Source organism: Mus musculus, chromosome 13 (genome assembly GCF_000001635.26).
Source record: "Mus musculus strain C57BL/6J chromosome 13, GRCm38.p6 C57BL/6J".
Lineage (NCBI taxonomy): Eukaryota > Metazoa > Chordata > Mammalia > Rodentia > Muridae > Mus > Mus musculus.
The window spans coordinates 56,399,088-56,424,096 of record NC_000079.6 but is presented as its reverse complement, the minus strand read 5'-3'; the positions used below and the strand labels follow the sequence as shown (position 1 = coordinate 56,424,096).

General features: G+C 48.3%; 1 long non-coding RNA gene across 4 annotated transcripts in view; it reads right to left on the bottom strand.

The window, feature by feature from the left end:
• Positions 1 to 284: 284 nt before the first annotated feature.
• Gm46418 overlaps positions 285 to 25,009 on the bottom strand; it is a 41,096-nt gene continuing 16,371 nt past the window's right edge. The window contains exons 3-8 of one of the 4 annotated variants that reach the window (XR_001780958.2): positions 19,550 to 19,644; positions 14,027 to 14,142; positions 13,075 to 13,223; positions 12,515 to 12,698; positions 10,751 to 10,850; positions 285 to 1,496 (exon numbers count right to left, since the gene is read on the bottom strand). This is a non-coding gene — a long non-coding RNA (predicted gene, 46418). The remainder of the gene's footprint in view (positions 1,497 to 10,750; positions 10,851 to 12,514; positions 12,699 to 13,074; positions 13,224 to 14,026; positions 14,143 to 19,549; positions 19,645 to 25,009) is intronic. The other 3 variants (XR_001780956.2, XR_001780957.2, XR_003950506.1) reach the window with 3 other exon arrangements.

The window sequence follows — 25,009 nt, the reverse complement described above, 5'->3', positions numbered from 1 at the left end:
GGTTTTATGCCACTGTTTGGGTCTCTGTGATTTGTGCATAGCTCAGGGGTCAAGCTAAGCCTACTGCTTGTTCTCACAGAATTAGGGGGCTGTTTTTTTAAATTATGTATAATCCTGGATATTCCTAACACCACCTTTCCAGATGTGTCCCCCAATCAGATTCTGTTGGCACTCCCTTGTGCTGTATCCTTTTGCCTCTGCTGTTTCCATGAGAAGGAAGAAAAACAGAAGAAGACAGGGGAGTGAGGAAGAGGAAGAAAAGAGGAGGAGGAACAGAGGGGGTGAGGGAGGACCAGACAAGGAAAGAGCAGGGTGAGGGAGGAGGGAGGAGCACATGGCTGCTCACAGATTTTTCTCTCCCCCGCCCCCCCAATCTGCATTCACTCACCTTTTAGAGTTCTCACATAGCAGCTTGTATGTTCTATTTAGAATTTCCAGTCACAGTAGGACTGGGCTGTCAGGAGCTTATATTATCATCTTATCCTCATTTTTGCCTGTTCTTGTTGTTGCATAGCAAACACTCCTTATATATGCAGGATACAAGCCCCTTGTCGAACATTTGCATTGTGAATATTTTCTTCTTAGGAATGCCTTCCTAATGTTGTTATTGAGGACTTTCTGGGAAACAAAAGTTTACTTTTTTTGTTTTTTTAATGAAGTTCAGTTTGTTTTTACTTAAATCGTGCCAGTTCATCCCTGCAAACAGCCAAGAGATAGGAAAAGACTTATGCGGGGGTTGCACAATGGTGGACCCACGGCCCACTACAGAAGCCTACGCCAAGGATTCACTTAACGTACATGTTCATATGAACATCCTGAATCCCAGGGTCAGAGTCAGATCTGGAGACACCGCACTCCAGGCTGCGCTCCCAGCTTCTGTTTGCCAGGAATCCTGTTCTCTGCCCAGAGAGTACACATTGTGGGTAGGAGGGACCCTGGCCCCACGATGAATAACAGCAAAGGTTGAAAGCTTGAAACTCCTGATTTTCGGGAGCACGTGGTCCGCGCTGCTGGGCGCAGGCAGGGTTGGAGGAGACAGACTCTGAAGGCTGGGGTCTGCGGGATGCTGCAGGGCTGGCTGCAGTCACAGTATCTCTGTGGGACAAATGCACAAGCACTGGTCCCCAGGATGCAGGGCTCGGAGGAGGAGACCCAGGCCCAGCAGCCCACCGGAACACTGCTGCAGTGCACTTCCGGCCCCTCAGGGGGAAATCAACAGCGGCCTGCTTCCTTGTTGGGAGAAAAAAATATCTCCCAAACCCTTTGCATTCGCCTTCACGTGCCAGTCCCGGTGCTAGTCCCATGTTTGCCCAGAAGCCGCTCCTGGGGTTTGGCAGAACCTGTTTGGACAGCATCAAGGCTCACCGTGGTCCATCAGGAGCAGAGCCTTCCCCTCCCCATGCTTCTGGCGTCATCCTGCCAAGATTTTCTTGCTCAGGGAGGGGCTTTAGTAGCATTTCAATTCTTCACCATCTCAGAGCCGTGTGCCAGGGACCCTGTAGGTAAAGGGCGTCGGAATCAGCCAGATGTGTAAGAGTACATATACCACAGTTCCCTCAGAACTCAGTACTTACCGCCTTGTCCACAAGGGGGCGACTGATTTCCATTTATTCTGGAAGGTCCCTATTGGGTCGTCATTAATGATTACTTAAGATGATATTTCTGTTTCTTTGTGTGTGATTGTTTCAGAGAAACCAAATCTCTTTATGCAAGGGTGGCGCCATTTTCCTCCCAGCTGACAACTTTCAGATGGCCGTTTGTTTGAAAACATATTTCCGAATCATTTACACACATCTTCCCCTGCAGTTAGTCACGGGGTGGGGGATTGGGAGTGGGGTGTCTTCTAACAAATACCACATCTCGACCACTGAGAACAGAGTCTTGTGGTCTTCCGCACCGAAATCAGGCAAATTATTTAAATTCACAGGAAAGGGGGGGGGCGCGTCTTTTTGTCAACATCAAACAGAAAGCATTCTCTCTTTGAACATGTAAATCCCTTAAACATATTCAAGAATTTTAACAAGCATTCCAGAAAGCTATCCTGTTACTCTTTGAAGCCCTGGAAGGATTTTCTTAAAGTAGTCACAGGCTCCTCAGGGCTGGGAGAGCCTTTGCTGTGATGGAGGTAGGAGCTCAGACCCTGGGAGCCCCTCTGTTCCAGAGAGGACAGGCAGCTATCCAGAGAACAGGTAGGCCAAAGGATGGTGAGAATCTTCCAGAAAGAAGAGACAATGGATCCATTTCCTATCTGCTCTGCATCGTGGGGCAGTACGGAGACCTGTCTGCTCGTTCTCAAGGACGACTAGCCGCAGCTCTGGACTCAGCAGCTCCATCCGGGAAACCATGTGTCCCTCAGGGGTCATGAAACTGAAAAAGTCTACACAGTTCAGCTGTGTCTCCTTTGGAAATGGCGGAATGTTTTCAGAGGCAGGTTATTGATGATGGTGTTGTCAATAACGGGGATTGGGAGGGGGGAGATGAGTTAGAGAAATGAAGCTGTACTCATATCACACCACATGACATGAAAAGAACAACACAGACCTGTGTTTACGGTCAGGGAAATTAATAGAACTTTCCACTTACTAAGGGAGAGTTGGCCAAGGAGGTTCTCTAAGATTCTTAGGCAAGGCAAAGGAACCAGAGAGAGTTCTGGGCCATGCATGGGTCAAATGAGGTAAGTCCCCCCAGATTCTCTGTAGCCACAGTGGTCAGGACCACATGGGGCTGGCAGGGACAGACGGATGCGTCAGTGAAACAGAACCGGAAGTGGACGCGCACAGCCACGCACAACAGGAGTATGAAGGAGAGAGAGTCTACAGGGCTGGGAGACAGTCTAACAAAGGACAGCGGAACTTTGGGTGTGTTTGAGGAAAAAACCTGAGCTTCAATGAAAATCAATATGAAACTAAATGTAAGAAGTACATAGCACCTCAAAAGTTTAGGAGGGAAACGAAGACACAGGGGGGAAAATAGCTTGTAACCATAACAGGGTAAGGGTCTGAGGGCATCAAAAGCCTGCGTAAAGAGGTCTGGGAAATTAACCCCATGGAAGTAAGACTTCTGCTCTGAGAAACATCCCTCTAAAAGGAGGGAAAGTGACATTCAAAAGGGGGAAAGAACAGGAAAAAAAATTAACAAAAACAAAAACCTCCCAGAGCATACTGCGACAAGTCACTGCAGGACCTTAGAACTGAGCCTGACCAGCGAAGCACTCTGTGGCTCCATTAGAGAGTGGACGAATGACCAGGGGAGACAGTTCACCAGACCACCTACAGGTGACCTGTGAGCACCTGAGAAAAGGTTCGGCATAAGCAGCCTTTAGGAGAATGCAAATTAAAACCACAGTGAGACACCATACACACACACACATACACACTGGTACACACGGCATCAGAACACAGACACCACATACACACATACACCACACCACACAAACACCACACCACACATACACACACCCCACACACATACACTCATCAGAACACAGTGAGTCACCATATACACATACACACACATACCACACACCATACCACACACACATACACACACACACCTCACACACCCCACGCATGTACACTGCATCAGAACACAGACACCACACACACACACACACACACACACACACACACACACTGGGTCAGAACAGCTATTTAACAAATGACTAGCAAATGCTAGAGACACCCATGAAACAGGGTCACTCTGACCTTACAGATAAGAATACAAAATAGAACAACCAGTCTAGCAGGAGGAGGCTGCTTAACAAAGTATGTAACGCCCACAGAATCCAGCATTTGCACTCCCGAGAGCACACACACCAAAATCCGCATAAATTATGTGAGATTTATCCATGGGTGAAAGGGTAAACCAACTGTGGTATGTCCATACCACAGGGTGCTAGTCAGCCATAGAAAGGAACGAATTATTCAAAAATACACATGCTTAGTGAGGAGCCAGACAGTGCGCTGAGGAGAACAAGCGAATGCAGAGCGTCACTCTGGAAATACGGAATCTCAGAAGAGAACAGCTCAGCTCCTAAACTTGCAAACTGTTGGGTGGTCGGGATAGAAGGGAGGTGGAGAGGCTGTAGGGAGACAACATGGCGGAAACAAATCTGTCCCCTTGTGACGATGTCAATGGAAATATTCTTATTGACTGTATGGAAGCCAGTATCCTGGTTCCTGGGCTGACAAGATGGCTCGGAGGGTAAAGGTGCTTGCTGCCAAGTGTGATGATTTGGGTCGACTCCTGGAACTTACAGTGGGAGGAAAGACATGATTCTCCTATCTTGTTTTCTGACCTCCAGGCTGACCTTGAACTCCTGATCCTCCCCATGCCTGGTTTGAGGCAGTTTGGGGGTAGGCTGAACCCATGGCTTTACGCATGCTAGGCAAACAGCCTGCCCATAGAGCCCACCCTTCATTGTTTGTTAAAACCCCGTGTGAATCTCATGATCTCCAGACTCAAAAGTTTAAAAGGACAGAGCATGAAAGTGCCCTGAAAACCAGAAGCTGTGGATTTGTGTCCTGGCAGATGTGAATCCTAGGGCTTCGCCGGGACCCTCACATTTGCTAATCATCCAGATGACGTGGTCAAGTCCTAGGCACACTGTGCGCTCCAGGAGACCCCTGGCTGGTAAGCTATGGGGTGAAGCAAGTAAGTACCTAAATGTCTCTGCAGTTCCTCCTGAGTCCTGAGGATACTCCCTTCCCCAGCTTGCTAGGGAGGGAGGGAAGGAGGGAGGAGAGTGGGAGGGCAGCACCTCCCTCCCTTCAGTTCAGGGTTGCTAGTAAGGCTGGCCAGCCTGGCCAGGCTCCCTGGGAGGCAGCCTGCACCGCTCACACCAACACTCACACCGCCCTACACAAGTGAGATCTTGCAGTCAGTTAACATCCATCAGCACGCAGCAAATGAGCAAGCAGCAGTAATTAAAGCTCACGTGTTCCTTCTCTCCAGAGTTGTCCTTCTCTGGGTCTAGAGTCCTTAACAAGGACAGCTTTCTCCAATTAAACAACCACAGGTAGCTTCACAAATCTCAGCTGTCCGCCTAGTAGCCAGGAGGTAAACACAGCGGCGACTTCGTGCCCTGCAAGGTCATCTGTCAGCTGCTCCTAACGAGGACACAGCTATCAGAGATGTAAACAAGCCATCAGTCTGAGGGGACTGTCTGGGGGCGCTGAGTAAGGTGGCTGGGAAACCTCACCAGGCAGCAAGTAGGATACAAAGGCAGGCGCCCGAAGGGAGAGCAGTGTGGACCACAGAGCCAAAGCAAGGCCTCAGAGGAAGCCTGGGAATCCTGGCAGGGGTTGGCTCTCTAGGGACGCTCTCCACAGTACAGTGCTAACAGAAGATGGGGTTGAGGGTACACACTTGCTCTGTTCCCTGCCTGAGTGCCCTGCCTCCAGGTCTGCACTTAGTGGGTCCCTCCAATCCTGCCTCTTCCTCAGAAGAGCCATTTCCTCTAAGCTGGCCTCTGGGCCTACCTCCAGTCACATGCTACTTGGCTGTCTCCTCAGAGCACTACCTCAGGAAGCACACTGCTTGTCTGGTAGCCTGCTGAGCCCCTCAAAGTGGAGGAAGTTGTCGATCCACGTGTGTTTTATTCACTCCATGTCTACCAACTTCACCGAATGCCCGCTGATGCCTCTACTCCATCCTAGAGGCTTCATTCTGTCAGGAGAGCTTTGGGTTCCCCAGAGAACAGGACGATTCAGATTCCGGGTGGCTTTAAATAACCACAGGTAGCTATGATATCATATAGGGATAGAATAATTGGGGTAACTTGTCTAATCTAGGTGGGCATCTTGTATTATTATCAACTGGTTCTGAAATTATTGTGTGGGCATTGTGAATTGAGAATGTATTGATATATAAATCTGACAGATTAATTATAAGCATCTAGAGTTTTTATTTACTGGGTTACTGGAATTTGAGACTGCCGATCACAGTGGGTTTATGGCTGAGAAGGTACAGGGGGCTAGGAGATAGGAAGACTGCTGACTGGAGCTAGCTAGAGGCGGCAAGACCGCCGGACAGAGAGTAGCTGGGTGTACCTCAGGAACTTGCCGTTCTCTTTAATATTTCCCTGCTACAGGTGGGAGAGGAACTTCTCTCTGGGAGTTTTAGAGGCAAAAGCAAGTCCTTCCCACCTTGTGAGGAATAAGCTTGAGAGGGCGGGGCAGCAGGTTTGAGGCTGCCCCGACCCTGGCCTTGGTTCCTCTGGTACCCAAGTCTCTGCTACCTGCCCTGCCCGCCTCTATCCACCAGGTCAGGCTGTAGTCACTCCTCCCTTTACTAGGCAGTCTGAGGCCCAACAGCTCTGCCTTTTCTGAGGACAGAGCAACTCTAGAGTAGACTCTAATGTCTCTCCTTCAGACGGCAGGTGTGTCTCTAGAACCAGCTCCCTCTAAGGGAGGGTTGGAGCCTGGTCACAACCAGGACAATCAGATCCTAGCCTGGCCCTACTCTCTACTACTCTCTGAGGCAAGGGCCTTCCTGACTCTGGTCCCTAATGTGTGCATCCCAGCTGGTCAGCTTTGCCCCATCCAGGGCTCCTGCAGGATGGGGTTGGGGGCTTGCTTCCCCTATAAAGACAGATCTCTTTGTTGGCATTTGTCTAGGCTTTGCCCCATAGTTACCTGGGAACAGCCAGGTGTGCCTGACTCACTATAAAAGGGGCTGCTTGCCCCCTCCTCACTCTCTTGCTCTCTTCTTTTGCTCCCTTATCCTCTTCCCCATTGCCCTCTCCCCCTCTCTCCATGTACTCATGGCTCCCCCCCCCTCTCTCTCTCTCTTACTCCCTCAACTCCCCTCCCGGTGGCCTAAATAAACTCTATTCTATATACTATACTGTCATGTGGCTGGCATGGGCCTGCAGAGGCACCCCCTTCCCCCACACTATACCGTGCCTCTACCAAACATATCCCTGCCTTCTCTTTCTTTTTATATAAAACACACCTTGCAGCTTAAGGCCACCCCAGTCCCCACAGGTCAAGCTCTGACTGGAAGAGTTGGTTGGTGTGCCTGACTCACTATAAAAAGACCCTTGAGTGGGCCTAGAGGGAATGAGACGGAGCAAAGCAGGCTCTGAAAGTGAAGACATGGCTTTGAAGAAGCTGCATCAGCATCCTAAGCCTGCATCTTCCTCTGAATCTGAAGGTAACTCCAGCAGCAGCCAATGGGGTTCAACAGCCACATAAAAAACAGTGAGTGCCAGGGCTAGAGCAGTGGCTCAGCAGTTCAGCGCACTTGTTGCTCTTCCAGAGGGCCTGGGTTCAATCTCTAGCACCCACATGGCAGCTCTCAACTGCTGTAACTCCCAGGCCCATGGGTATTTCACCCTCTTCTGGACTCTGAGCACCAGGCAAGCATGCAGAAAGAACACCACCCATGGATATAAAGTACATTTTAAAAATATACAGAGTGCCTGGCACAGGGATGTGTGGCTTGGAAAGATGGTGTTGGTAATGGACAAAGGTGAACATGAACCACCCATTGAAAGGAATGATCTCACCTTATACCAAGATGGCATGGAAGGACAGGTAATTTGTGAGAGACCTGTTAGAAAACAGGAGATGTATTGAGTAGATAAAAGCTCCACAGAAAATGAGCAGCATGGCAAGATAACCCAGGGCACAGTAGTGGCATGTCTACCATGGTGGTAACCAACAGCTTAAGACCCACCCAATAAGAGCTAAGCTTGTTTGGTATCAGAAACCTAGTCAACTATACAGAGTTAGTGAAGTCATAGATCTTAAAGGAGAATGCACAACCACCCACATTACTAAACTAGCATATTCCCTAACTACATCCTAAATATTTGTCTTTATACCCACAGATAAAAGTGGGCCTAGCCTCTCCTCAAGGAAACTTCTCCTTGCAACAGAGATGATTACAGAAAACTAGAGCCAATCAAAATGCAGTTGTATGATCCCATCCCGATGGATACATCTACAACCCCTGTAAGGTTCGGGGATCATTTAAGGGCCAGAGGATCGGAGAGTTTGCTGTGAGACTCTATCTTCTAGTAATGTCAGAAGCTACACCCATAAGACCTCACCAACATGGTTACCTGAACATGAACTGAGCAAGTTTAACAATAATAGACATGTCAATGCAGGCAGGGATGGGATCAGGAGAGGGCACAGTGCATCAACCCTACATAGAGAACTACATGCAACTACGAATTCTGAGAATGGAAGAAATGGTCTTCCTCAAGGAAGGGCAGACCGATTTGTTATCCAAAACCACATGGTCAGCCCTGAAAGCATACCCAGGAGTAACAGTGTGCACGTTGTGTATATATATATACACACGCACACATATACATATACACAAAAACATATACATGATATATATATATATATAACAATGAAAAGGGGGGCATGAATTTGAAAGAGAGCAAGGAGAAGGGTACATGATAGGGTTTGGAAAGAGGAAGAGGAAGGAGGAAATGATATAATTGTAGTATAATTTCAAAAAGAAGTAATTTAAAAAAAAAAAAAAAGAGCTCTAACCTCAGAAACAGTACCTGACCCAGGGAGACATTTTAATGCCAGATAAATCTAGAGTCCAGCAACACTGAGAAATTCTTGGAATGTTGGTGTCCATTCCTGGTTGCCTTTAACCTCTTCCAAGTGACAACAAGATGGTCGTTTGGGGGACTGGCAAGCAGATCATGGGAGTTTCACTGAAGGGCCGGTGAAGGTCCATTATAAAGGATATCTAAGAAAGTCTGTAGCCATGTGGAGCAAGGGTTGAGAAGCAAGGGGCAGACCGCTGCTGTGATTATAGCTGTTTACAGAAACGTCTGCTCACAGGCAGGCTCTGGGAAGATTAGGAAGGGGAGATTAAAAACAGTTGATTTGGTTGAGTGATGGGATTTGGGGTGATTAAAGCAGCATTCTGTTACGGTTGTTACCATGCGGTTTGTGCAAGTCTTTAAGCGGAAAAAGAGAAAGAATTGAAACAGAGTCCTCGTACCTCAAGGGTCCCTTGAAGCTGCTCCCTGCCCCATGGTTTATCATTAAAATACATCTAGCTCCAACAAGGCTAGCAAAGCAGGGTTTAAAAAAAAAAAAAATGAAGGGGCTGAAACTTGTCATCTGTTACCACACAAAAGTTCCCAGAGAGGCAGGTGGTAGAAGAGACATTTGTTGTATCAAGCTGGCTAATGGGAACACCGAGGCCACCTCACCTCCTAAAGGACCGACTTCCTAGCTGGCTTGGGGGCGTGGTGTAGAAGGTGGGCAATCACAATTCATGAGCTGCTTCTTGCAGCAAGGTGATCAAGGGACACCTAAGAGCAAAGGCCACCTCCTCAGGCCGTGCTTGTACCTGATGCATCGCTATGCAGCTCCTGACATTTCTTACGGGTGAACACACTGGGGAGGGTGGCACCTGATTCCTGTGGCAGACAACGGTCAGGTGAGGTTGAAGAGGATCAGCCAATGAGGAGGCCCTGCTAAGCTTTGTCCAATAGAATGGGAAGTGGTTGCCATGGATCAGCCAATGAGGAGCCCCTGCTGAGCTTTGTCCAATAGAATGGGAAGTGGTTGCCATGGATCAGCCAATGACAAGCCCCTGCTGAGCTTTGTCCTGTTACCAACAGAATGGAAAGTGGCTGCCATGAGGGCACATATGTATAGCCTCACGTCCTCTGGTAGAGGCAGGGGCTGGGGGTGTACCCCTTCCTCAGGCAGGACACAGCTGGCTACACAGCCTTGTTAGAACAGCAGGTGCTCTATAGCAAGCAGAGTGGTTCTTAAAGGGTTAATGGTCATATCTAGAGGAGACACCCTGCGCCCTTTGTGCAGCCAGGGTGGAGTTGCTGGACTCTGTGCACAAGAGACAGTGACATGGGAATTTCTGATTTTGTCAGAGGCTGAGTTGTGTCATGTGATATCTTTCTGGAAACCGACTTATGAGAGGATGTTTTGCTGAAGCAGACATGAGAGAGACTGTGGGAACAGACGTGGTGTTTTGCTGGAAGCTGTCTTGTGAAAGGGCGAGTGACGTTTTGCTGGAGCAGACACTTGAGAGGACCCATGATGTTTGGAAAGAGTATATTTATAACCAAACAGCAGTGGAAGACACTCTTGCACTGCATCGCCTTGCAACTCTTTGCTGGTCTCCATTGGGCTTTGCTGAGGCTGGTCTCAAGGCTGTGTGGTATTGGTTCCCCTTGCTTTCTTCGCTGACCTTCATTTGCCGTGACTTTGTAGAGAGAAATGCACCAAAGAACTATTGGTAGTGTTCTGGCAGCTTCTTGTCGCTTCCACTGACTCAAGCCTATCGGCCAAGCCTCACAGTTTCTTCTGCTACTGATTCATGTTTAGTGTTTCTTGAGTGGACTGAACTGCCTCTGCTGATTCGTGTTGGGTGTTTTGCTAGTGTACTGGACTGCTGACAACGAAGATTGGAATTGCTAAGAACTATCTCTAAATAGGGCCACGACCTCTGTTTCCTGTGCTGGGAGGTTGAAGCATTAAAGAACCATAGAGTAAGTTATGAAAAGCCCAAGCCTACTGACTAGGGAAGATAGAGAGACCCAGCAGTGGCCAGCCTGGATAGATCATACAGACAAGAGAAACACTCAAGGATATTCTAGGATCCTTTGACTGTCAGGAAACTGATGGCAACCTCAGGAATGTCCTACTTGGTCTCCTCACGAAGTCCCAAAATGTCACATTTTTCACTCTGATGAAGTTCTACCACAAGTGAAAGCTGAACTCCCAGAAAACAGGGCACTTACCTGGCATCCAAAGCCACATGTGCTTGTCAATGACTGTGGATCCAAACCCCCAGGCCCTTCCTGTTCTCTGTCACAAAGAAAATGAAGCATAGCTGTGAGCCTGGAGAGAGGAGACATAAACGCCGAGGCTGAATGCACTCAGTTATGAACATATACAGGTGCCTCTGCTGGCCATTAAGATGGTCTAACCACCCAGGGGGCTCCTGACACCACCACTAGTGGTGACTCTTGAGACAGACTTCCTTTAATTATTTCAGCTGTACAGAGCAATAGACATCCTGACAACATGCCTTCTTCACATAGGCTGAAAAACCGCACAAGATTTTAAAACAGAGACAAAGGGGCTTTTGCTTCTATGGCTGCCCAATTAAGTGAGTTAATTAGTCTAGTAGAACACATATTTATTATACAGCAGAATGACATTTAAATTGTTTTCTGCTCCGGGCCTTTTAAAATTGTCAAGAGCAAACGCTAGTGTACGGAACATAGATTCATGCCCACATGGGGGCCAAAGCCCTGTGGGATGAACTGTTCAGGGATGCTGTGGAGCACTCAGGGAGGAGAGAGGTCCCACTTCCCTGGGCTCCGTGCCCACCCCTGCCGGCCATCACTGACTTTCAACAACATGTAACCACTCAAGCCCGTCCTACAGTAATCAAAGAGGAATTCAGAGCATGGAGACCTCATCTTTCTTGGACTGCGTCCAGGTTAATCTTCATCTTCCCAGAACCTTGGCATCTTCCCTGCCAGTGAGCATGGCTGTCAGCAGCATGCCTGGGGCACATGAGGCTTCTTGCAGCCCTCTTCCTTCCCACCTTTTCATTCCTCCACCTGTCACCCCTGCCTTCCCTCACTCATTCCTGAAGCCAAGATCTATCTGATTACGCTCTCACATCCAGCTAATGTCTTCCAAGCAACGGTTGAGCCTTTTCACAAATCATTCTCTGGTGGGCCCGCATAGGGTGCCAAATAGAAGACGACACCCTTTGCCTTCCTCTGCCATCTGTCCTTAAAAGCATTCTTCCTGTCTTCAGCATCATTTATACCCAGCCATGCTCTGGAACACGAGAAAATGGGTAAGCCAACATCAGAGGTAGGAACTGAGCCCAGAGAATGTGCAGTATGGCCTCTCTAGCCCTCTGCACTTGCCTCCTCTCCCATCGTTAAGTGAGCATTCTCATGGCTGGCTTGTGTTTCTCCTTCCCTTGTGTTTCTTGCTGCAATCCTGGAGCAAAGGATTATAGAGGAATCATGGAAGCCAGACCCTTCATGACTGTACTGGGACTTGTCTATGTACAGGACAGGGAGATGAATGTCAGGTGCTTGGTGCCAGGGCATCACACCCTTGTGAGTGTCCCACTGCTTTTCAGTATCGGTGACAATCAATACTGGGGTTTCTGGGGTTACTTCTTCCCACAAGGACTCATTTTAGTCCTTTGTAAATATGTCGAGTCCAATAGGCTGGCTAGGTCATGGGAGAGTAGCACAGTGGAGTGGGTATTAAGACAGCCAACTGTGCTGCCAACTCTCAGGTTGTGCCCCTCACACTGTGCTGCCAACTCATAGTGTCTCAGGATGTGATTCCCCCCTGTCCCTGGCCCAGGAGCTCTGTCTGCAGAGAGCCCAGCCTAGCATGAGTACACAGCTGAACTTGGTTTGTGGTGCTAGAGGGACCTGAGCTTTCCTACGACGGCAGCACTTGCGGAGCTATGGGATCCTGGGCATGTTCCTTCATTACCACCCAACCCATGACAAGGCACTGACCTGCTATCAAGGGCAGGGGTGAGAAGGACTTCAGGCAACTTCTGAGTGATGGAATAGCGAAATGGGCATACTGACTCTTGGTTTGCAGGGTCTAGATCAGCTCATCTACAAGCCACTTCAGAGGCTTGCTTCCTTGCCAGGCCCTGTCTCTGGTTGTATGGGGCCTTTCCCCCTTGGCACCATCCTAATCAGTAGAGAATATGGTATCTGTCACCACCAGAGTGCAACCTTGGGCTTACAGGAGAGTGCTAGTGCAATCCACAGAAATACTGAGCAGAATTTATTTCCAGCCCTCCTCGCGGAGAAGGGTTAAGGACTCATGCCTGCCTGTGGCCAGGGCCAGCAGTTAACACTGCTGTGCTCCGCACCTCTCTTGGTCCTCCCTGTAATTTCAATTTTTTTCAAACCTCATTTTTAATGATGGCTCTTAAGTGCCTTAACCTCCCTTGTAGCCCACCACCCACCAGAGGTAGTGGGAAAGAAAGGATACAGGGGAGGTGGACCTGTTTCACTCTGTGGAGTCCTATTTAACCCTCCAAACATCACCTGTCTTGTCTTACCATGTCTCTTGTCTCAGTACGTGAGTCTGTCCCAGATGACATCACTTTGCCAATCAGCCGAGTCCTCAGAAGCAGCAAGAAGCTGAGGCATACCACCAGAAGTTTTTGGGTGCGTTTCTCTCTATGGAGTCCAGACAAACGCAGCTCAACTACACAATGTAATACAGACCAATACATGCATGACATTAGCAAAGAATCCTTCATCACATATCCTTTCATGTGCTTGCTTTAGCAGAACATCCTCTCTCCTGTGTCTGCTTCAGTGAAACGTTCCTTCACGAGCCTGCCTTAGACTTTCCTACCTGTGTCCACTTCAGGAAAACACTCCTTCCCGTGTTTGTCCCAACAAAACACCATCCATCACAAAGGACTCTCCAAAGAACCTGTAAGTTCCGTTTCAGTCCCCCACTTCGGCCACGTTCCCAGCAGCATTCAGAACAAGTTCAGGCACATCCCTGCCTTGGGGTTCGTCAGGTTCAGCACTGACCCTCAAGTTGAGGCATGAAGAAGGAGGGGTATCCTGAATGCTTCTGCTGCTTCTCTGAACCACGCCACCCCCTGCCGCATCATCCTCTCCTGTTCCACTGCCTCTGTCCTTCCCTGTTGTGGGACTCCAGGGCTTTCCATGTGGGAGGCACACACTGGGGCTTTTTCTCCAGAGCCCTTTCTCCAGCCTGCCTGCTCATCATCCCAGCCTGCTCCTAGACCCAACACATGCACACACACACACAAATGGTGGTGGACTCATGTGTGTATCTTTCAAGTCATTATGACACACACCAAGAAAAACAGGCCTAAGAAAACCCTGAAGGGAAAAAGAAGCCCTAGATGTATCATAGTGAAGCCCAAGGAGCTCAGATTGAGTTTGTTTACTTTCCTTCATCCAAAGCCAATGTTTCTCATGTTCATGCTTTATTTTGGCATGATTATATAGTTTTATGTCAGTGCACACCTTATCTGGTGTCCCCAGTGAAGGCAGCCTGTGAAACCATGCCAGTCCATCACAGCCAGGACAATCTCACAACCTGAGCATGCTCACAATATCCACAGTTGAACCGCGCTGTTCTCCTATATATATGGGGAAGAGGAGGGGGGAGGGGAGTAGGGGAAGGGGTAGGAGAATGGGAAGGGGGAATGGGGGAGGGGGAGGGGGAAAGGGGAAGGGGGAAGGGGAAAGGGGAAGGGGGAAGGGGAAAGGGGAAGGGGGAAGGGGAAGAGAGGGGATAAAAGAGAACCATTCAGTGCAGTTTTATGTGTCCATCAATCTCATCAGGATATAGAACAATTCCAAAGTGATGAGAGTCCCCACGGTGTCCTTCCATAACTACATCCAGTTCTCTCCTACCCGCCTAATGTTCATCACAGAATTGACACTCAGGCAGTTTAGTGATCTAGGAACTTGTTCATGTCACTGAGGGATGCAGAATTTGTTCCACCTGCCTGGAAGAGGAGTGAAACCGTTGTAACAGCCAGGGGACCAGAATGTCTGCTGAGATACTTTCCTTCTATAGGACAATGGCACTGCACCTGTAAAATCTCAACAATGTAACTGCGTAAACAAGACCTAAACAATAACAGTAACAATTGGACTATTTTTTGTGGATGGGAAAAAACTCACAAGGGCCCACCCTTAGTTGAAGCGCTACAAACCATGATGGCTGCTAAGAGTGGGAGAATCAGTTTTGCCCAGAAACAGCTGCTTACCTGGTTATTCAATCCCGGGTAGTCAGCCCTAAAAACATGCACATGCAAGCAAGGCTAGAAGAACTCAGAAGGTTTCATTTACATATATTTTTCTTACAAGTAACAGTAATAATTAAAGAAAAAGAGAATAAGGATGTGAGAGGAATTAAGGCTAGGCTCAGGATGTGATCAAAATACATTAAATTATATAAAATCTCAAAAATTAGTAAAGGCACATTAAAAACAAACTTTCCTTCTATTGCTCTGTAATACTGCAAAACTCTTCTTTTTAAATTAGTTATTTACCTTGCATCTCAACTCCAGCTTCCTTTCCCTCCTCTCCTCCCAGTCTTCCCCCTGCCCCCATCCATTCCCCTCCCTTCCTCCTCAGAGAAGGGCAGGCCTCCCATGGATATCAAGCCACCATGGCATATCAAGTTGCAGTAAAACTAGGCATATTCTCTTCCACTGAGGCAAGACAAGGCTGCTCAGTTAGGGCAAAAGGTTCCCAAAGGCAGGCAACAGAATCAGAGACAGTCCCTGCTCCCGCTGTTAGGAGTCCTACATGAAGACCAAGCTGTACAACTGTTACATATGTGCAGAGGGCCTAGGTCCATCCCACCAGTGCTCTCTGATTGGTGGTTCAATCTCTGTGAGCCTCTGTGGGCCCAGTTTAGTTGATTCCGTAGGTTTTCTTATGGTATCCTTGACCCCTGGCTCCTACAATCCTTCCTCCACCCTTTCCACAAGATTCCCCGAGCTCCAGTTAATGTTTGGCTGTGGGTCTCTGCATCAGTTGCTAGGTGAAGCCTCTCGACGTTTATGATAGGCTCCTGTCTGCAAGTATAGCAGCATGTCGTCAATAGTGTCAGGGTGAGCTCCCTCTCATGGCATGGGTCTCAAGCTGAACCAGTCATTGATTAGCCATTTTGACTCCCTATTTCTGCTCTATTTTGACCCCTGTAACATCTTGTAGACAGGACCAATTGTAAGTTGGAAGTTTGCGGCTGGATTGGTGTCCCCATCCCTCCATTGGAAGTCTTGGCTTGTTATAGGGAGATGGCTGGTTCAGGCTCCATATTCCCCATTGCTAGGAGTCTTAGCTTGGGTCACTTTCATAGACTCCTGGGATCTTATGTTGCCCTAGGTTTCTAGCTTGTCCTAAAGATGCCTTCTCTGGCACCACCACCATCCCGAACCGACTCTTGTTGTCTCTCCCAGTACTCTCTCCCTCCATCGTCCTTGTGCCTGATCCCTCCTGTTCCTGTCCCCTCCCTCTCCCACCCAGTCCCTCCCCCCAAATCCCCATCCACCCACGATGTCTATTTTATTTCTCCTTCTCAGTGAGATTCAAGCATCCCCCCCCCCACCGAGTCCTCCAGATTGTAACTTAGCTTCTTTGGGTTTGTGAGTTGTAGCATGATTATCTTTTACTTTATAGCTAATATCCACTTAAAGTGAGTACATATCATGAACTCATGTATCTGGGTTACCTCTTTCAGGATGATTTGTTTTTCTAGTTCCATCTTTTTGCCTGCAAATTTCATGATGTCTTTGTTTTTAATAGCTGAGTAATACTCCATTGTGTAAATGTACATTTTTTTTTATCCATTCTTTGGCTGAGGATCATATTGGTTGTTTCCAGTTCTGGCTATTGTGAATAAAGCTGCTATGAACATAGCTGAACAAGTGTCCTTGTTGGTATGGTGGAGCATCCTTTGGGTATATATCCAGGAGTGGTAATAGCTGTGTCTTGAGGTAGAACTAGTCCCAGTTTTCTAAGAAACTACCAAATTGATGTTCAAAGTGGCTGTACAAGTTTGTACTCCCACCAGCAATGGAGGAGTGTCCCCTTTGCTCCACATTCTTGCCAGCATGAGCTATGGCTTGAGTTTTTTACCTTAGCCATTCTGATGGGTGTAAGGTGAGCAAACTCTTCTTTTTAAGAGGTAGAGTCTTTATTTTATTTTATTTTATTTTATTTTATTTTAATGTGATCTGCTGCATATATATCTGCCTACCTGAAGAGGGCATCAGATCACCCCTATAGATTGTTGTGAGCTACCATGTGGTTGCTGGGAATTGAACTCATGACCTCTGGAAGAGCAGCCAGTGCTCTTAGCCACTGAGCCATCTCACCAGCCCAAGAGGTAGATTCTTTGTTGACAGACCCTTTGCATGCTCACAGATAGCACTATTGTGTGAATGGTGCTGCACTGAATTACTCGGAGGGCCTCACCTTCACTGGAGATGGGTGCTTCTGCTGTCCAGACACAGAGTGTGGTAGCATGAGCCCCAAAGACAGGGCTCCTCTTGGCTTATTGGGTAGCTAGGAGGATTTGGGCCACCTCTCATGTTCTCATGAAGTCACTGTTAACAATGGCTTCGGTGGGAAGGGTAAGGTCATCTAGCTTGAACACAGTGCTTGTTTATTAGTTCTCATCAATGCTGAAGGCAGCAAAGGTTCCAGAACGTTTCATGAGTCAAAGCCTGTTTGGGAGCCATGGGGCATCAGTCTGCCTCCACCCCCTTCAGAGCCCGAGCTCACACCTTGTGGGGCATGTCAGGCTATGATTCATTACAGAAAGTTGGTTTCCTGTGTGTGTGTGTGTGTGTGCGTGTGTGCGTGTGTATGTGTGTGTGCATGTGTGGATATGTATACGTGTGCATTTGTGTGTGCATTTGTGTGTACATGTGTGTGTACATGCATGTGTGCATGCGTGTGTGCATGTGCGTGTGCGTGCGTGTGTGTGTGTGTGTGTGTGTGTGTGTGTGTGTGTGTGTGTGTGTGTGTGTAAGAAGCCGGACATCTTGGAAATTTTCCACCTTTATTACCTGGCCATGGTTTCTCTCCCTCTGTTTGTCTATCATGGAGTCTTTCTAATTCCTAGTCTCTCAGTAGTGGTACAGAGATCCCACCAGAGAAGGCCACTCAGACACTATCTATAGCCAACTTTATTCCAACTAGCTGGGACTACACTCTGGTATTTGAGACCCAAGTGTGGCACCAGAATAAGGAGTTTTTAAAGGCAAAAACCACATCTCACCCAGCAGTTGCAGGATGGGTGGGTGGGTGGGGTTGTGGAAGCAAGCAGTTTATCAGAAGCTAAGATAAGCAGTTAGCTGGATGGGGAGGTCCTGCACAAGCAGGCCATTTAACAGAAAGTATTAGTCAGGGTTCTTGAGAGTAACAGAACTTAGAGAATGAACCTGTCTCTGTATCTAGAAATAGGGGGAGGGCTACTGGAATGACTTACAGGGAGTCCAGCTAATCCAACAACTGGTGGCTGTGAATGCAAAGTCCGAGAATCTAGTAGTTTCTTAGTCCACAGGCTGTACATCCTAGCTGGTCTTCAGTATCCACTGGAATCCCAAAGAAGTAATGTCTAATGCCACCGAAGGGATGGATGGTCTAACGAGGCGAGAGCAAGAAGGCACAGGGCAAAACCCTCTTTCTTCCAAATCTGTACAGAGCAGTGGTTCTCAACCTTCCTAATGCTTCAGACCTTTAATACAATTCCTCATGTTGTGATGATCGCCAACCACAAAGTTATTTTTGGTTCCTACTTCATAACTGTGATATTGCTACTGTTATGAATGGCAATGTAAATATCTGTGCTTTCTGATGGTCTTAGGGAACCCTGTGACAGAGTCATTCCACTGCCACAGGGCTTCCCATCTAGTTAAGCATGAAATGGCCTCATCAAGAATACAAGATGGAGGAACTTCTGCACCGTCTTGCCCTGTCACAGAAGGAAGCAGCTGTCACTTACTTTGCACAAAGGAGGTCTTTAGGGACACAAAAGCAGTGTCACCAGTGAGAGTTCTACAATGTAAACCATACCATCAGGAAGCAAGGGCAGCAGACTGTGGCTGTCACAAACCTTGGAGACAGACTCTCAGACCTCTCTGGGTAATGACTGCTAGGAATAAAAGAGTGAATTATACAAGACCTAACATGTTTCCAGTAAAACCTGAGAAATATAACGTGAGACTTCCAGACCAGGTAGCAAAACCATATCACAGCAAGGACTTGTGAACTTCCTGTTAGCCTCAGAGAGCCATGTCCTGGGCCAGCAGAGCCTTCCTGCTTTGCATGCTAGAGCAGATTCTTGATAACGGGTACAAGCAGTTCCAGGAGAGAGCCACCTGGGTGATCCAAGTTGGATGTTTTCTTTCGGGAGGCATTAATACAGTCCTGATGGATTTGTAATTTAAGAAATTTGTTTTCTCTTACGAATGCTTTGTGCATGACAATATACTGGTGCCCAGACATTTATCCATTCCCTGGGGGCCCTGAAGAGTTCTGAGAGGTGAGTCACAGCCTTCCAGCACCACCTGGTCTGAGCAGCAGGCCACCCAGCAGGCGCAAGCATTATCGGGTAAGAGCAGTAAGGGGAGGATAGCTTGGGTCCTGCTGTGGGTGAGGGTGGGGTTGAGGAAGGCCATCAAAGTCAAAAGGAGTCCCCTCCAAAGCATACTAGCCACCTTGGCAGACTTCTAGGAAAAGCCATAGCACCAGGAAAACGTAGGGGCTACCTGCCACTCTCCAGGACCTGAACATTGCCATAACCCATTGTGCCCCTGCCTTATCTTGTGAGTCACACAGAGAAGTGCCCATCTGGGCTGGAAGCCCAGCCTGCACATGGAGCCAATGTGAGCACCCGCTTCACACAAAGCAGCCCAGCCTGCACACAGAGCCAGTGCGAGCATCCACTCTGTAGTATCCATCAGCTGCCCCTTCTGCAGTTTCTTCCCATCTATCCATTGCTAGTTCAGCCCCCATACCTACCTCTGTCCTGGCAAACAGCTTCTTGGTCTTCTATGTTTCCTGACCCTCTCCATCCAGGTCTCCTTTCTCTTCTGCCTGGTCCACAGCATATTTACCTGTACCATAGCAGATAGTTTTCTCTGTCACAGACTCAGGCAGCTACCTGTCAGGATCTATCAACTTTTAAGTGTCATTTCTCAAAACCTCCAGGCCTGAGGCCAGAGCGCCAAGCTGAGTATATAGTCCAAGTCCTCTCTGCCCAGGTTTTCTTGCACCTATGCAGGCCATGCTGCCTTCCAAGTGGGGACCCCAGCAGGTGGCTGGAACGGCCTCTCTGCTCACCAGCATCAATGGCTCAGAAATTATGCTCCTTTGTACCATCTGAGAAGCTTGACACATGACAGAATGGTACTACTTCTAAGGCTAGAAAATGGAATGACATCACACATGGAATATGTTTAGAGCAAAGGCCAGCAGAGGAAGTACTCAGAGTGTCTAACATCATCACCTATGTCTGCCTGTGTTTCCTGTCAGAGCATCTAAGTTAGGATATGGGTAAAGACAGATCCTGAGCTCAACTGCCCCAAACTGTCATGTACCCTGGCTGGCCTCAGGGCTGCAGCTACCCTCAAATGCCAGAGACAGTAGGCAAAGGTTGCTGGCTCTGAGCTGGCCCCAGCAGAGCAGCACTGATGGATAAGCAGCCAAGAGTGTGGGAGATGGCAGAGGGTTGGCACGGAGAGACCTCTACCCTTCCGGTCTCTTAGGCACCAAAGAAGCAGATCTTTTCCGAGACTAGGCCAGGAGCTGGGGAGTTTATGGAAAGGAAGATGCTGCATCTGCCTGTCTTCTGAGGCTCTCAGGGGAGGCTTGGAGCATTCCTGTGGTCCAGGTTCCCCTACGCAGACACCCTGCCCTTCCTGATTACTGTGCCCAGCTGGTGGCCTCTCTGGAGTCAAGCTCTCCCCTCTGCTAATGTGTCTCTCCGTATTTGGAATGTGGCTAACCAGCTCCAGGTGGATGGCTAGGACCCAAGGTCTGCGGGATGGGGAGCCAGGGGAAATGGCTCCAACTTCACAAGCCCACAACCCGGAAACCATTATGGATAAGTTCTGCCTTGAAGCACTTTGTGGCCGCTTCTTCAAACTGGGTCCTGGGGAGGTGGGGCTGAGGGGATGAGCAGCAGGTGCTCAGCCCACCCCACTGCGGGGTCCCCCATGACCAGCAGCTTCCCCCAGGGGCATGTGGGGGCAGGACAGTGGGCCGTTCAGAGCACCCCAGCTCTCTACCCCATTCTATACAGGACCTCACTGTAGATTCAACATCAGAGGCCAAGGAGGATTGTGGAGAAAGAGACCCACAAGTCTCCTTGCAATAGAGCATCCAAAGGCACCTTGCCCCAAGGATGGCCATTTTAGTCAGTCAGAAACATGCAAAGTCAGAACCTAGGCTGAGAGGGCAAGGCCTACTACCATGAGTCAAGCCCTTCTCAGTCATACTGGAACCATAGACTTTTTTCATATTCAGTAGGTAGATGGTCTCCTCAGGGCTCTGCACTTCTGTATTAGTTCAGCTATCAATTACACAGCTATTAGATGCCAGGCCTAAGAGACAGTAGCCAGGGAGGAAACTGCTGGGCCCCTGGTGTTTCCAGAAACTCAGTTCAGTGGCTCAAATGAGCCAAACCAGTTCCTATTTTTGAAAAAGCTTTGTGAGGTGTGAAACATCAGAGTACTGACAGCAGGAAGTACCTAGCATCAGAAGTAATCGTGCTACAGAGAGGGCAAAGTTGCATAGTCTAGGTTACCACTCTTCACACTACAGCTTGCTTCCAACCGATCACGGACTGGCACGTGCTGGTCAGTAGATCTGGGCTGAGCCTGTTTCCAGGATCTGTGTCAAGGATCTATAAAGCCACTCTTTGGATAGTAAATTATTATGCTAATGCTGAGCAACCTGTTCACTAAACCTAAACTATGAGTCAATTGATCTAATTGCAGGATTTGATGGGAGAGGAACATAGATCCCTGAGACTAGGTAGTTAGGTTCTTGAGGGTGGGCTGTGTGTCTCTACCTGTCTGGCTAGATATGGATCCTGCAATTAACTATATAGAGAAAGCTAGATAGATATCTACATCTCTAGATAGATAGAGGGATGGATGGATAGATAGATGGAGGGAGGGAGGGATAGAGGGATGGATAGACAGATAATAGATAGTAGATAATAGATGGATGGATAGAGAGAATGATTTATGGGTCTATAGATGACATTCTGTTCTTCAGATGAGACATAAGAGGTAGACAAAACACTTCACACTCTTCCTCAGTGTTGTTGGAGTTAAGGTTCTAATAAGCCCATATAAAAGACACATTTCAGATATTTTATTTATAAGCCAAATGCCTAGACTGGGCAGATCTAGGGCTATTCTAACTTATTCCCCAGCTCTAAAGCCCCTTGTCACTTGCTGCTTCTCCTAGCTATGTGGTTTTAATCCATTGTGGCTTCCCCCTTCTCGTCCATCCTCCAGTCCCACCTTACTCCCTCTATGGCCCAGTCGAGTTCTCTAGCGTTTTACTGACCAGTTAAATTGGGGAGAACCTTAACATTTTCATGTTCATGGCATCACATGAGTACCTGAGTATCAGCTCCTAGGGGTGACCATACCTTATAAGGAGCCAGTTTTCGCTATAGGATGCAAGCAGCATCAGAGGGACCCACCACACCTCAGTGGGATGTCACGTGCTTCCTGGGGAGGAAGATGTCCAGTGCTGGGGGCAGGTACAGTTTGAGCACAAGTCTTAGATATGTTTTGGTGCCCTGGTCTTTCAGTGGGTCTCATCTGATCGAACAAGGGAATAGCACCCTCAAGACAATGGATCAAATGTGACCCCAAGGTGGGGGACTGTAGCAGGTTGGGCAACTGGAGGCTGGCCTCTTCCTCGGGCTTTTTTGGACCTCAAAAGCAGCAGCCTTGCTATCTGCTACAAATGGGGGGAGGGGGCACCTGAAAATCCTGTTCTTTCCTTGATGAACTCTGTTCCCAAAATAAAGCCGACAAAACTCTGTCAGCAGCTGGAATCTTCCCTCTTGCAGAGAGCACCTCGCCTGGCAGTTGACTTAAGCGGTTATTTGCAGGCTATAATTTTCATGAAAACAGTAGGGTGTGCCTGGCGGGAGATGTTTTCTACAATTGGAAAGAAAACAATGAGAAAACTTTGGAACAAAGAGCACTCAGATTCTTACCCACCATTCAGGGTCAAGGCTTAACAAAGACAAGCAAACTTTTCAAGTGGAGTTAGGGAAGTATGCTGAAGAAAGCAGAGAAAGCACACAGCCTGAAAAACAGCTGGGTAAGAGAGGTCCCTGCTAGAGGAGACAGTGGAGACCTCCAGTTGTCTAGGGGAGGAAGTGCAGAGGTTCCAGAAGTGACACCAGTGAACAGGAAGGAAGGATTTGGGCAAGTGAAAGCCATCAGGGTAAGAAGATGGCCCAGAGACAATGCTGTCTTGGATGCCCATCCCAAGAAGCTGAAAGGCACAGTCCAAGTGATGAGAAAAACACACAAAGGCACAAGCATTTCTGACATGAGGCAGGGACTGGGGTCAGTAGCAACTTGAGAGCAGCATCCCTCCTGTTTTCATATTTAAGTTCCACATGCCGTGGGCCTATAGGAAGAGGGAAGGATAAAGTAGATAAATGGGGGCCTTTGGGGAGAAAAGCTATGAGAACCTCACCTCTCAAGGCCTCTTTCTAGTGGTCTGTAACCCCCACCCCCACCCCAAACATGAACATGACAGTTAACAAAGTACCCCCAAAACCCTTTTGGTTAGTTCACACTGACACACGTGGCCCAAAGCCATCTGTGAAGTAGATCCTTGGAAGGTTTCATTTCATTAAACCCTACGACCAGGAAACACTGACAGAGCCCACAGAGACAGGAAATAACGTCAGCTTTAAGCAAGGCTGGGCCTCTGCAGATCGAACTCCTTTAAGCATGAAGAACAGGTAAGTAGGAAGGACGGTGGGAAGGCTTTTGCTCCTTATTCTAAACCAGCCCAGATGCCTGCTGAGGCTTTGAGGAGACCTATCCGCACGCAATGTCCAATATTTCTGGGTTGCCCATACACGGTTGTCTGTGGACAGCATTTGATGATGCAGAACTCAGCCTCTGATGTTGGGGCTCATATTTGAAGCCACTGACTGCTTTCCCACTGTCTGGGCCCATGACAGCAGTACCAGGAGAGTCTAGCACCTCGCTCGGCAGCTCCGGGATAATACAGGCTGTAGAATGCTTGGAGCGTTCCCAGGTTCTCTAAAGGGCGCTGTGCTTATACAGCGTCTTAGGAGTTACTAACACTAACTGCTATAACAAAAATATTGACAGTCTGCGTAAAAAGCTCTCACAGTTGACCTTTGAACCTTTGCACCATGCAGACTGTGGGTACTTACCTTCTTCCCCTCAAACACATCCAGTTGAGAATTTGCATAAAGCGTCCCATTGGTCAGAAACACCCCCCTCCCCAACTAATAGCCTGCTTTTCATAGAAGCCTTGGTGACCACAATTGGCTTATGCCTACTTTGTATGCCATATACATTGGGCAGTACCAAGTACTCAGAACCCGTGAGGGACCACCTTTTTGGTCGATGAGTTAATCTGCTTCTCTCTTGGGGATGGTCAGCACACACAGTGGCATTTTAAGCAGAGACTCGGCAGCATGTGAGCCTGTAGCCACAGTCACTGGGGCGACACCGTGTGCTCAGCAGTAAACTGCACGACCACGGTTTGCTCCTGCATTTCACACCTTTCTCAAGCACAAATGGCCTCTCAGGTATGCACACAGTTTGGGAAGCTATGAAGTTCATCTTTGTAGGGGAATTTCCCCCTAGTTCTTTGATTGGCTGATAAAGACAACAAAAAGCCAATCATTGGGTGAAGATATGGAGGCAGGATCTTCCTAGTAGAACAGGAAGAGAAGGGGAGGAGAGCAGGGTCAAATGAGATTGAGGACTGAGGGAAAGAAGATGGGTTTTTGTTGTTTCCAATTTGTCATAAACGTCAAAACAGTAAAACCTCACATAAGGGGATGTATGGATTTGTGGTCAAGCCTTTGTTGTTCAGAGTCAGCTGTGTCTGTCCCTCCCAGGAGATCTGAGGGGCCTCTCTGCCCTGCATGGCACCCTTGCTGGGAACTTAGGTCCTTCTGGCTCCACCATCTTTGAACTCGCCATCCTTTTTAAGCACGCCTGTAAGTTGTATGTCAGCACATAACACTTGCAGTGTCTCGCGTGTCTGATAGACAGGCATTTATTCACCTCACAGAGCTAGGGAGTTTGAAGAGTAAGCTTTGTCCTAACACGGTGGAGAGGTGGCCAAGAGAGAAAGACTAGAGGGAGCTACCTCACATCTTAAACCAAAACATGTCAATAAATTCCTACGGATTAAGAGAATAAATAAATCCACATGGGGGTTTTATAGGAA